Source organism: Lactuca virosa, chromosome 7 (genome assembly GCF_052849685.1).
Source record: "Lactuca virosa cultivar CGN04683 chromosome 7, Lactuca_virosa_CGN04683_v6, whole genome shotgun sequence".
Taxonomy (NCBI): Eukaryota; Viridiplantae; Streptophyta; class Magnoliopsida; order Asterales; family Asteraceae; genus Lactuca; species Lactuca virosa.
In genome coordinates this window covers 249,063,341-249,075,336 of record NC_136432.1, presented here as the reverse complement: position 1 = coordinate 249,075,336, position 11,996 = coordinate 249,063,341, and the positions used below count along the sequence as shown (strand labels likewise).

General features: G+C 35.5%; 1 long non-coding RNA gene and 1 pseudogene across 1 annotated transcript; one reads left to right on the top strand and one right to left on the bottom strand.

Moving 5' to 3' along the window:
* Positions 1-1,315: 1,315 nt before the first annotated feature.
* LOC145125033 (uncharacterized) lies at positions 1,316-1,718 on the bottom strand. Its single transcript, XR_013715761.1, has 3 exons — positions 1,654-1,718; positions 1,456-1,568; positions 1,316-1,393 (listed from the first exon to the last, which is right to left on the bottom strand). It is a non-coding gene; the product is annotated as an uncharacterized LOC145125033 (long non-coding RNA).
* An 8,419-nt stretch (positions 1,719-10,137) lies between these two features.
* On the top strand, positions 10,138-11,337 carry LOC145124918 (putative nicotianamine synthase 4; annotated as a pseudogene).
* The last annotated feature ends 659 nt before the right edge of the window (positions 11,338-11,996 follow it).

Here is an 11,996-nt window from a genome sequence, read left to right as displayed (position 1 = left end):
GGGCACCTTCTTGTTTCAGATATCATGTCAAAAAAAATCATCCATATCATTGGTTTGCCACCTGGTGTATTGGGCTGCTGACCACCAGCCAAGTCCCCTTCTTCCTTGGTAGTGTTTGGTGACTCTGGTGCTTCGACTTGACACATTTTCTCAAATTCATCTTCTGTCAATTGCTCCTCATAAAATCGCACCTAAGTAAAGTAAGAACAAAAATTATAACAGGTATTCAAACAACAAAATGCACCAAAATATATAAGTCGGAAAACAAACAAACCTCCCTTACTCGCTTTCCTCTTCCATAATTATGTGTGTCCAAGTTCCCAAGCTCAGGGGCATTTTCGTCAAAAAACTCTTGAAATCACTATTTTTAACCAAATAAACAGTATGTAGGGGTAGTTTGGTCAAAACTGTTAAAATCATTATTTTTTATCAAAAAAACAGTATGCAGGGGCAATTTCGTCAAAAACTCTTAAAATCACTATTTTTTAAACAAAAAAATAGAATGTAGGGGCAGTTTGGTCAAAAATTTTAAAATCATAATTTTTTTATCAAACAAACAGTATGTAGGCGCATTTTGGACAAAAACTGCTAAGTCATTATTTTTGTTTTACCAAAAAAACAATATGTAATGCAGTTTGGACAAAAAATTGTTAAAAAAATAGATGTATACAAGGGCATAAAACAGAAAATAAAATATTAGACATACATTAAAGCATACATACCTGGTGATAACGCATTGGATTCCTATCATGCTCCACGAAACTAGTGTATCAGTTGAAGTTACATCCTTAAAGGTTCTCACATTCTGCATAAAACCAATTCATAACACATGACAGAGGTTACAGACTTTTTTTCCTTTCTCACTTAATAAAGAAAGTCAGGGAACTGAAGCTTTCCCCATTAAGACCTAAGTTTTTACAAAATTTCTCTCATATATACTATAGTTTTCCTTCCATACAACTTCTACATTGAATTCCAGACTTGTCATGATGTGAGGTTAATGCTTACTAGACATGTGAAGCAGAAAAGAACTGAAGATGAAGTTTTATCTTCTCTGGTGCTATTTCTTTATTTGAATCTTTTGGGGTGTAAGAAGAACTTGACCCAACAATATACTTTTGAAGTGCAACACCCATTACCCTGAACAAGGAAAATCAACTATATTTCAAGAACAATTCAAAAGAAAAATAAAAATATTATCATGTGACATGCTTTTCCACCAACTGTATAGGTATCAAAATAGATGGGTCGGGTTTAAGCAAACCCATGTAAATGGCATATGCATATAACTGAAGATAAACACTTACCACATTAAGCCAATAGCAACAGTGAATAAGATCGTGGAGATGAGCTCCTGTGCAAAATAGATGGGCCGGGACACCATTTTTCTACACTAAAATATATACCAATATTTGTAATCTTTCACAAAAGAATTATTTATATATTAATTATTACCTTTGACATGTCACCATAGAGAGCTCGCTTTCTGTGAACTTGACATACATGATTAACTGAGAGAGAAGTTGCAACTTTGTCCATACATATCTTTGAAGCCGAAAATCCAGGACCTATATAAATAGACGAATTCAACTGAATAAAAAATTAAAAATATAATGTTTTTTAATAATATTGGTTAAAAATATTAAATGTCACCTGTATAAGGTACTTTTTCAGCCTCCAGCAATGACTGAAGTGTTCCATCTTCACCTATGTCTCCATGCACTTTTTTCCATGTCCATGTCATCACCTGTATAAAAGCCTTCACTTTATTTTTTGTGTTTTTCCCGGATTACCAAGTTACAGCTGGACCAATGGATAAATATATGAATACTGCTGCAACTTCCACTTCCAGTAGTAAATCTAATAATGACAACAAATTTTTGGGAGTCAAGGGTAGTCAGCTTCTTGCCAATTGGGTTTGGTCTTACTTTTCAAATAATAAGAATAATAATAATAATAATAATAATAATAATAATAACAACAATAATAATAATATGCCCACGCGCACCAAACCAAAACCATCCTGCAACAGAGTTATTGTCACAGATAAAGCGTAATAGTTTTAATCTTATCTTTATTACAAATTTACATTTACAATACAAAATAAAATAATCATGGATTCATTTTGAAACTTATTGTGCAGGCCCTTTTATTCCCAGCACAATGGACATTCAAGAACTATAGTTGGGATTCAGTTGAAAAGTCTTTCAAATGGGATGCACCAACAGAGCCTACTGATTTTAGATCCTGCTCATGTAAGTACATGCTTTTTTTCGTATTAATTACTGAATTGATAAAGTGTTTTGAATAGGTAATGGAATATGTTGATGTAAATATTGTTTCTTTTTCATATCAAATGCACCGTCTCAGAGCAAAAGACTATTTTACCCTCATGTTTAAGCGACTCTCCACCAATTTTCACGGAGGTTTCAGGGGCATAACCGTCCTAAACTCATCAAAAAAAATAATAAATAATAAACACATGTATATCGAATTATCGATCATTTCAAACAAATTAATAGACAAATACCTCAAGAAATTCAAGAATATCCCTAAAGGTGTTGCGCTGGCTGTTGAGATCTTTTTTGGCAGAACCCTTCCCAGCGGCTTCAGCAGAAAGATTTCTTACTTGATTTACCACTTTTGCCCTCAAACCCTGTATATGGGTAACATCACGAGAACTAATGCCATCAGTGGCAGAAGTGTCATTTAATATGCTTGGGATAAATTCGCAAAATTTAATCTGTGTGTATATGATAGGGATATAGCTTTAGAACAAGTAGAACAATTACAATATTACCCTCCAGGGAACAAATAGACTTACCACTTCGGATGCATCAGGAGTGAATTCAATAAAAGATCCAACAGCCCTGTTCAAGATGATGCCAACATTATAAATGTTTCTAAAAAATCAAATTTAAAAAGAGCAATAATGACATAGAACATTACTTGAGGGCAGCCACTCTAACATTATTACTAGTCTCATCTTGTAGGCACTTGAGTAGAAGTGCTTGTAAATCAGCAAAATATGGTCGAAAAGAATCACCAATTGTCTCTGTTAAGGAGCTTAAGGAGCTGAACAATATCAATGCCACCTGGCATCATAGAATACAGTTGACCTGGAATAACAGTGAGCTATAATAAGCTCATTGGATCAAAAAAATATAAATATTTAATAACCTGAAAGCCACAAACAACAATCTCATCTCCTTCATGAAGAACACCATTAACCAATACCACATCCATGGTTGCTCCAAGACTTTCTATCACTTTAACCTCCAACACCGTGCACTTGTGGGCACAAATCATGAGAAACTCAGTAAGGAAAGAAGTCAGAGGTTTATATGGGGTTACAATTAATTACCTGAGTGATCCTATGTTTGAATTCAAGTTGAACATCATAAGATTTCTATGTTTCTGTGATTTGAGTAGCATTGGTGGAAGGAGATTTTCCATTTACATGTGGCTTTGACTTCTTTGACTAGTACTTGGGTCGTTTTGTTGATGTTGATGCTGATGCAGACAAACCACAACCAGGAACCATTAATGGAAAAAGTTTTTATTTGCTAGTCATCAGGTTGGAGGTTGATAACCAGCTTCTTTGTCGCTTATATTCATGGTGGAAATTTATCGATTAGGCAAGAAGGAGTGAGAACGAAGTCGCAAGAAAAAAAAAAGAGACACTGGTGTCTGAAATTAGGGTTCAAGCGTAATAGAGACATGTAGAGGATGAAACATCAACCATATTTTGACTTATTTCTCAGAAGAAAAACATCACGACCATGAGAAAAACGATCAAATTGAACTCTTTCTGGGATTGGCTTGAGGATAGTGATTAGTGAATCAAACATCCATAAATTTCTTGACTTAGATGAAGACGGTGATTATCAATAATTTTTTTTCAAAAATCAATTGCAAGAAAAACAGAGGAGAGAGAGAGAGAGAGAGAGAGAGAGAGAGAGAGAGAGAAAGTACAATTATCAGATGAAATCTTAGACCTGTAACCTTAAACTTGATGTACATTGATTGTTCCATAGTCTTCTCCATCTCCGTTAATTCTTAGGGCTCACATAAATGGAACGGTGATGGTGGATGAAGTGTTGGTCGAGAGGGCCTAAACATCATCGTCGTGTGAGGCCTGAAGAGTCGGTGTGGGTTGGAGGTAGTGGAGGTGGGTGAGGGGCGGAGACGAAGGAGAGGAGATGTTAGAGAACAGATCGATACGAATGTAGGAGAAGAAAGCGAGGTTTAAAATTTTTGGGGATTTCATTTTCCCTCTAAGAAGAGAGACGCGCGTTTCTTAAAAAAAATAAAAAACGACATTCACAGAGGACGCACATTTTAGATAAAGTGTCCTCCATGTTTGTAATTTTTTTACATGAGACACTAATTTAAGGGCACGCAATAATGTGTGTCCTCTATCCTTAAATTTTTTGAAAAGATGACACTTTTTTAATGTCACTCTCTTTTGTGTAACATAAATCAACGAGTGTTGTGGTTTGCACGTCGTAAAAGGGTCCTTTTCTTGTAGTGATCCAAACGACCCCCTGCCTCGACCTAACACCATGAAGGAACCCGACATCTTGCCTTCTGGTGCGTTGCCAGTGACGATGCCCTTGCCCCTTCCTCGGCCTAGCTAGCTGCTATCTTCAAATTGTTGGTCCATCTCTTCTTCTTCCTCGCTTGCTTCAGACCCTTGTTTGTTGGCCTTGTTTTGGGATTGTGATAAACTCTCTTCCAGCTCCACATGCTTGGCCTGCAAGGCTTCGATTGCCCCTTTCAGTTCAAGCGTACTCTGAGTTTGCTGGATCATGAATGCTTCTAGCTTCTTCATTAATTCTTCGTGTTGAGTAGACATCACGAGCGACTCTGATACCAAATATGTTACGCCCCGGGATCTAGATCTCGTGACAAGACCTGTACTTGTGCTTCCTACAGCCGTGAGTATAACACCTAATCTCCTATTGAGATGAAACTAGGTTAAACTGTTCTAAGAGATTAAAAGCAATTGACTTCAAGCATAATTTTATTTCATAAACAACTACCCTTAAAATAGGGATAAACAAAAGACTCTAATAAGGAAACAAAGATCACCCAAATCGACTCAAATACTAAATGATCCTAATTACCAAATTTAAAAACTGAAACAAGATAATCTCCTAAAATAAGATACTTTCCAAAAATTAAAAATACTTATTAGCCGTATAATTCATAACATGTGACAGATGAGTTGAAGGGATATGATCTCATTTTCTTGGCTGCACTTGTAAGGATGGATATTGATGAGAAGGTTAAGGTGATTGATCATTTGGCAAAGTACATGGCCCCAGGCGCTTTGCTCATGCTGAGGAGTGCTCATAGTGCCCATGTCTTTCTCTATCCAGTGGTAGAAGCACAACAACTTCAAGGGTTCGAAGTTCTCTCCGTTTTTCATCCAAATGATGACGTCATCAATTCAGTCGTGATTTCACGTAAGATTGCAGATCCTGTTAACAATGATCATGGTGATAATCATCATCATCACCATAATTTGGGGATCGAGTCCGTCATGCTATTGTGTTGCAAGTATTCTGAGTTCCAAGCTTTCAATAATCCTCTTAGCTAGATGAAAATGATTGATAATTAGATCTCATTCTACGTTAAATAGGATTGGTATTCATATAAACTTATCGTATGTGCTTGCTTGAAAGTGTGGGAATGGATTTGATTGTTTCAGTTTTCTCTTATCTTACTGAAATTCCCGGAAATAAAGAACCATATATTATGTTTTACATCGATCGGCCTTATTTACAAACTGTTGATTCGAAAACTCATTTACTTTTTCACTAAGTTATAGTTCCTCCTCTAATATCCTCTATAACTTAAGAAAGAAGGCCTTACACTACCACGGAATTCCAAGAAATATTTACACTCTTGGAACGTGTCATCTGGCAAGAGAGGAAATTATGCTTAAATCTAAGTTCTGAGTATGTTCAAAGAAATATTTACAGTACCACGGAATTCAAAGAGATATGAACACACAAGAAAAAGAACTTCAACACTAGTAGTGATTGTAACTTACTTTTTTCTGTTCATCAGTTATGCTTAAATCTAAGTTCTTATGATGCTAAAATGATTACAAAGCTGCAAGTAAAACCAAAGAAATATCTATTTGTGTTGATGAATTAATGACAATCATTAGCAATATGAAATATATCGACTGTTAGCGCAACCACATTATGAGCTTTTTTCAAGAGCTTATTGCGTCAAATAACCATTTAAATGTCAAAAAAAAAGGTATTGTGGGAGCTTATTAATTAGTACAAATTGTGAATAGACAGCTTGGACCCATTCATATATGTACCTACAGGTATGAGACTTAATGGGAAAACCACACACTCTGATCACACCTATGAAAATGAATTTAGCATTAAAAGACATATCTTAACGCAGGTTTATAGAAGTATCGAAACACATAAGGTGAATATTTGGAACCTATATTTTTTGAAATTCTATACATCCACATAGGGAGAAAACATTAGCACTAGTAGGGGCGGAGCCAAATTTTTGGAATAAGGGGGGTTTACATTGTAATAACGTATCAAAATATATTTATAACTAAATAGCGTAATAGGGTTAGTAAACTTGAACGAGAAATATTGGCTTTTCGATATTACTAATCCTGTTAAGTTGTAGGCGTGTATTGTGAATATATTTCTCTATAATTATCACTAACAGGATGTAATCGTGGTTATGAACATTTTATTTTAGTACGGAATAAAAAATCACGGTTCTTTGTTTCTTACGATTTACCTTATATTTGTAATAAACTAAATTACTAGTTATAATAATGTTACTAATTGTAAATTAGAAAAAAGTTAGAATATATAAAAAAGTATAAATAACTTTGACTTGGGATTTAGGGTAAATAATGATTTAAATTAATGGGAGGGGTTATGGGGTTTAATTTTCAGTTAAAATTAGAATAACTTCAATTACCCCCCCCCCCCCCCCCGGTGCTATCTCCGCTACTGAGCACCATGCGGATTATTAGAGGGATAAACCTTCAAATGTGGAAACTATGAACGGTCATGAATCCTCTCAAGAAAATTTTAAGGAAGATTCTCCTTCGGAGTTGCTTCCTTATAATGTTCCTAATTAAATCCCAATACCTCACTAATACTTTGCATATTGCTTCAATATTTCACTAATACTCCTCATATTGCCTCTACAAAATTAACTTTTAAAACATTTCTAACCTTGATTTAACAAAAATGCATCGAGCAATGTGTAGGAATCCGTCCATTTTATCTATATCTTTCTTTTATTTAGGATATCTTGTTTATCTTTAGTGATTATCCCTTCCTATTTTATCTCGTCTCTTGTATTTATATTCTGGACGTGTTTTCAATCAATCAAATAAGAAGTTTTGAGATCTTAACTATTTCACTACGAGACTGCCTCCCTCCATAGACAACATTTGACCCGAAGCTACTGACGACAGCTCAACCATACACCCTTTGTCTGACTTTGTCTCTTGTGAAAAGTTTTTTGAATCTCACAAATGTTATCTAGTTGCCATCACTGAATATGATGAGCCAAGAAACTATTACCCGGTCACCGATCGCTAAAGATGCTAAGTGGCAAGAAGCCATGCAAAATGAAATAAATGCTCTGGAACGAAGTAGGATGTGGACTTTTAAGAATATGCCTCCCGGAAAATGAGCGATTGATTCAAAATGGGTGTATAAAATCAAGTTCAAAACAACATGAGAAGTGGATCGTTACAAGGTCCGTCTTGTTGCAAAGGGTTTACACAGATGGAAGGGGTCGACTTCCACGAGACTTTTTCTCATGTCGCTAAGTTGCTCACTGTTTGCACCTCGTTGGCCGTGGCAGTTAAGAAGAATTGGTCCATCTATCAACTCGATGTAAATAACACCTTTCTTCATGGCTATTTACCAGAGGAAGTTTACATGAAGATCCCTCAAGGCTTTGCTAGAAACATAGAAACTCGGGTTTGTCGTCTACATAAATCTTTTTATGGTCTACGTCAAACATCTCAAAACGGGTATCAAAAGTTCACTTATGCCTTATTGACAATCCAAGGCTGATCATTCGCTCGTCGTCTACAAAACAGACGCCTCCTTTATCGATGTTCTTCTTTACGTTGATGATGCCATTCTAATGGGGAATGACGATGCTAAATTAATAATTCAAACTCCATCTAGTCAAAGAAAGTACACCCTAGATAGCTTGAAAGACAGTGGTCAAGAAGGTTGTCGACCAAGTTTTTCCCATGGAGCAAAATTTGCGACTCGATCTAGAAACTAATAGACCTCCTGTTGATAACACTCAATATCATCGACTGATTCGTCGACTCTTCTATTTACAACTAACCAGATTGGGCATCTCTTATGTAGTGAATTTGCTCAGCCAATTTGTCTCCGATCCTCGAAAAAACACTTGGATGCTGCCATGCGTGTCGTTTGTTACTTAAAAGCCACCCAAGGTCAAGGTATTCTTCTTCCAAGAACGGGAGGTCTTGGGCTCATTGCCTTCTGTGATGCAGATTGGTTCGGGTGTCGAACGAACAAAAAAACAATAAGTTGTTTCATGTTCTTTTGTTGAAGCTGAATACAGAGTAAAGTAATGGATACCACCATAAGCAAGATTCTTTGGAAGCGTTGACTATTGAATGAACTTAATGTGATTCAAGATGGTCCTATCCAACTTTTCTGTGATAATCAAGTTGCTATGCAAATCACTAATAATGCAGTCTTACATGAACATACCAAACATGTTGAAATTGATTGTTATTTTGTTCGAGAGCGAGTTGAGTCTAAAGAAATCGTTACAGAATATATCAGCACTACAAATCAAGTGGTTGACATTTTAACAAAAGCTCTCGGTGCGTCTACGTTCTGCCAAGCATTTACGTTCTTTTTGGGGCAAACTGGGCATTCGTACTCTCCACGCTCCAGCTTGAGGGAGTGAAGGAATCCGTCCATTTTATCTATATCTTTCTTTTATTTAGGATATCTTGTTTAGCTTTAGTGATTATCCCTTTCTATTTTATCTCGTCTCTTGTATTTATATTCTGGACTTGTTTTCAATCAATCAATTAAGAAGTTTTGATATTTATTACACTGATATTTGAAAACATAAGACCAATAATATTGTTGAACTATCTAGTGACAATATATTGTTACTTTTCTTCTAAAATACCATTAGATAGGAACATCAGTTGCTAGAAGTCGCTTAAGTTATGTTTTTTACAGGTGCTTTTCGTTCATCTTTGGTTATCTACATAGCAATTAGTAAAGGAGTAGTGACAGAACCCGTCAGTATGGAATTAATTCATTAATTTGTAAATACTCGTGAAGCACGTGTAGTGACATCTCGAGTCAATAAGGCGATGGAGCAACAAATTTTGTTGCCGATGCTTGTTTCTAGTAACTAGTAAGTGTCGTAGTTTGGAAAGGAGAGAGGAAATTTTAAAGATATAAAACATGTGTGAACAATTGAAATGTGAAAGCATAAGAATTTAAAAGCATCTAGTCTCACAAACTTAATAAATTTAATAATGTCATGTCATATATAGTTATATAATAACATGTAGTTATATAATAACATGGCTTGGGGTAAGCACATCCACTAAGTACCACTTAGTATATATTAATGTGTAGGTGTTATTTCATTTCCAAAAATTTCTTATAATTTTTTCAACTAAAAGAGTATAATCTGTATATTGGTATTTTTTTTTAGGTCGTAAAAAAAGCATAAAAAGAAAAAGTGAAGAAAAAGTTTAATATATATCTTTATATTATGGTAATAAAAAAAACAATTACAACTGAACTCAAATAGTAAGGTAATTCGTATTCAAAACACATGAGTCATTCCAAACCAGTTGAAAACGTATCATAACATACCCGAATGTAAACTACGCTTTACAGTCCTCGGCTGATAAATAAAATAAATAAATAAATAAAAAAGAACTCTATGTTTTTAGGGGTCTACTTATGAACGTATAATATTTGGTGTTGCTGTCAAATAATAAACAGAGCAAGGATCGTCCCTCTTCACAAATTTTATGTGGGGCCTGAAGATGGCTATAAATAACACATATCCTTAATTTTAGAATTACATACAGACACAATTGGTTCTTTGTTTCTGACATAAAAAGAGTTTATCTTAAAAGCTTTTCCAAGAAATATCCGATTGTTTAGTGTCAGACATGGAATCACTCCAGAAAGAGATCGTTTTGGTACAGAGTGTGTGAGATTTATCATAAAATTTCAAAGCTTGACAATCTGAAACCCTCCAAAGATGTTGATAGCCTCTTCACTGAGCTGGTCCGCACATGCATCCCACCCTCTTCTATAAACATATCCACTCTCCCGGCCAATATTCAAGAAATAAGGTCAAACCTCATAAGACTTTGTGGTGAGGCTGAAGGCCATCTTGAAGCCCACTTCTCCACCATTTTAGGCTCTTTCCCAAATCCACTTGACCATCTAAAAGAATTCCCTTACTACTCCAATTACCTGAAGCTTAGCCATCTTGAGTTTGACATTCTTACTGAACACTATTCTGCATTTGGACAATCCCCTAAGCGTCTTGCCTTTGTGGGGTCTGGCCCCTTGCCTCTCACCTCTATTGTATTGGCCTCTTATCATCTCAAGAACACCATTTTTCACAACTATGACATAGACTCTTCTGCAAATTCGATGGCCTCTCATCTTGTTTCGTCTGATCCTGATCTGTCCCAAAGAATGATATTCCACACTGCCAATATAATGGATGTGACAGATGAGTTGAAGGGATATGATGTCATTTTCTTGGCTGCACTTGTAGGGATGGATATTGATGAGAAGGTTAAGGTGATTGATCATTTGGCAAAGTACATGGCCCCAGGTGCTTTGCTCATGCTGAGGAGTGCTCATGGTGCCCGTGTCTTTCTCTATCCAGTGGTAGAAGCACAACAACTTCAAGGGTTCAAAGTTCTCTCCGTTTTTCATCCAAATGATGACGTCATCAATTCAGTCGTGATTTCACGTAAGATTGCAGATCCTGTTAACAATGATCATGGTGATAATCATCATCATCACCATGAGTTGGGGATCGATTCCGTCATGTCATTGAGTTGCAAGTATTGTGAGTTCCAAGCATGCAACAATCCTCTTGGCCAGATGAAAATGATTGATAATTAGATCTCATTCTACATTAAATAGGATTGGTATTCTTATAAACTTATGGTATGTGCTTGCTTGAAAGTGTGGGAACGGATTTGTTTGTCTCACTTTTCTCTTATCTTACTGAAATTTCTAGAAATAAAGAACCCTATATTATGTTTTACATCATCCGCCTATTTACAAACTGTTGTTTCAAAAACTCATTTCCCATTCCTTATCCTGTTCACTAAACTATAGTTCCACTTCTTATATCCTTTATAACTTTGGAAAGAAGGATTTACACTACCATGGAATTCAAAAAAATATTTACACTGTTGGAACGTGTCATCTCGCAATATTATCGCAATATTAATTGGTATACGCAAGAGAGAAAGGACTGAATGTACAAAAGAATATGAATACACAAGAAAAGAATTCAACACTAGTAGTATGTTCTATGTATACATATGTGTTCTTGGTGATGACTGGTTTCAAAAGCCACGATGGTTGAGTCTCTATGTATACATATGTGTAATTTGATGTAAAAATTGTTCTTGTTGTTGATAATAAGAGTCTTTCTTTTTAGAATACAAGAACCATCTTCTTTTCTCTTTCTTCCTGTGTGTACATAAACATTTTGTTGTTGTTGTTCTGGTTTGGGTCCAACATAGTGTATCAGAGGAACGTTCTAGAATACAAGATGAAATGATGTAATGTTGCTATTGTGATTAATAATAAAATCTTGTTTTGTCTTCAATGTTTCTCCAACTGTTTCTCATTTTCTGTCTTTTGTCTTCAATGTTTTTCCAACACTGGTTGTGAGATTTTTAATCTTGACACGGT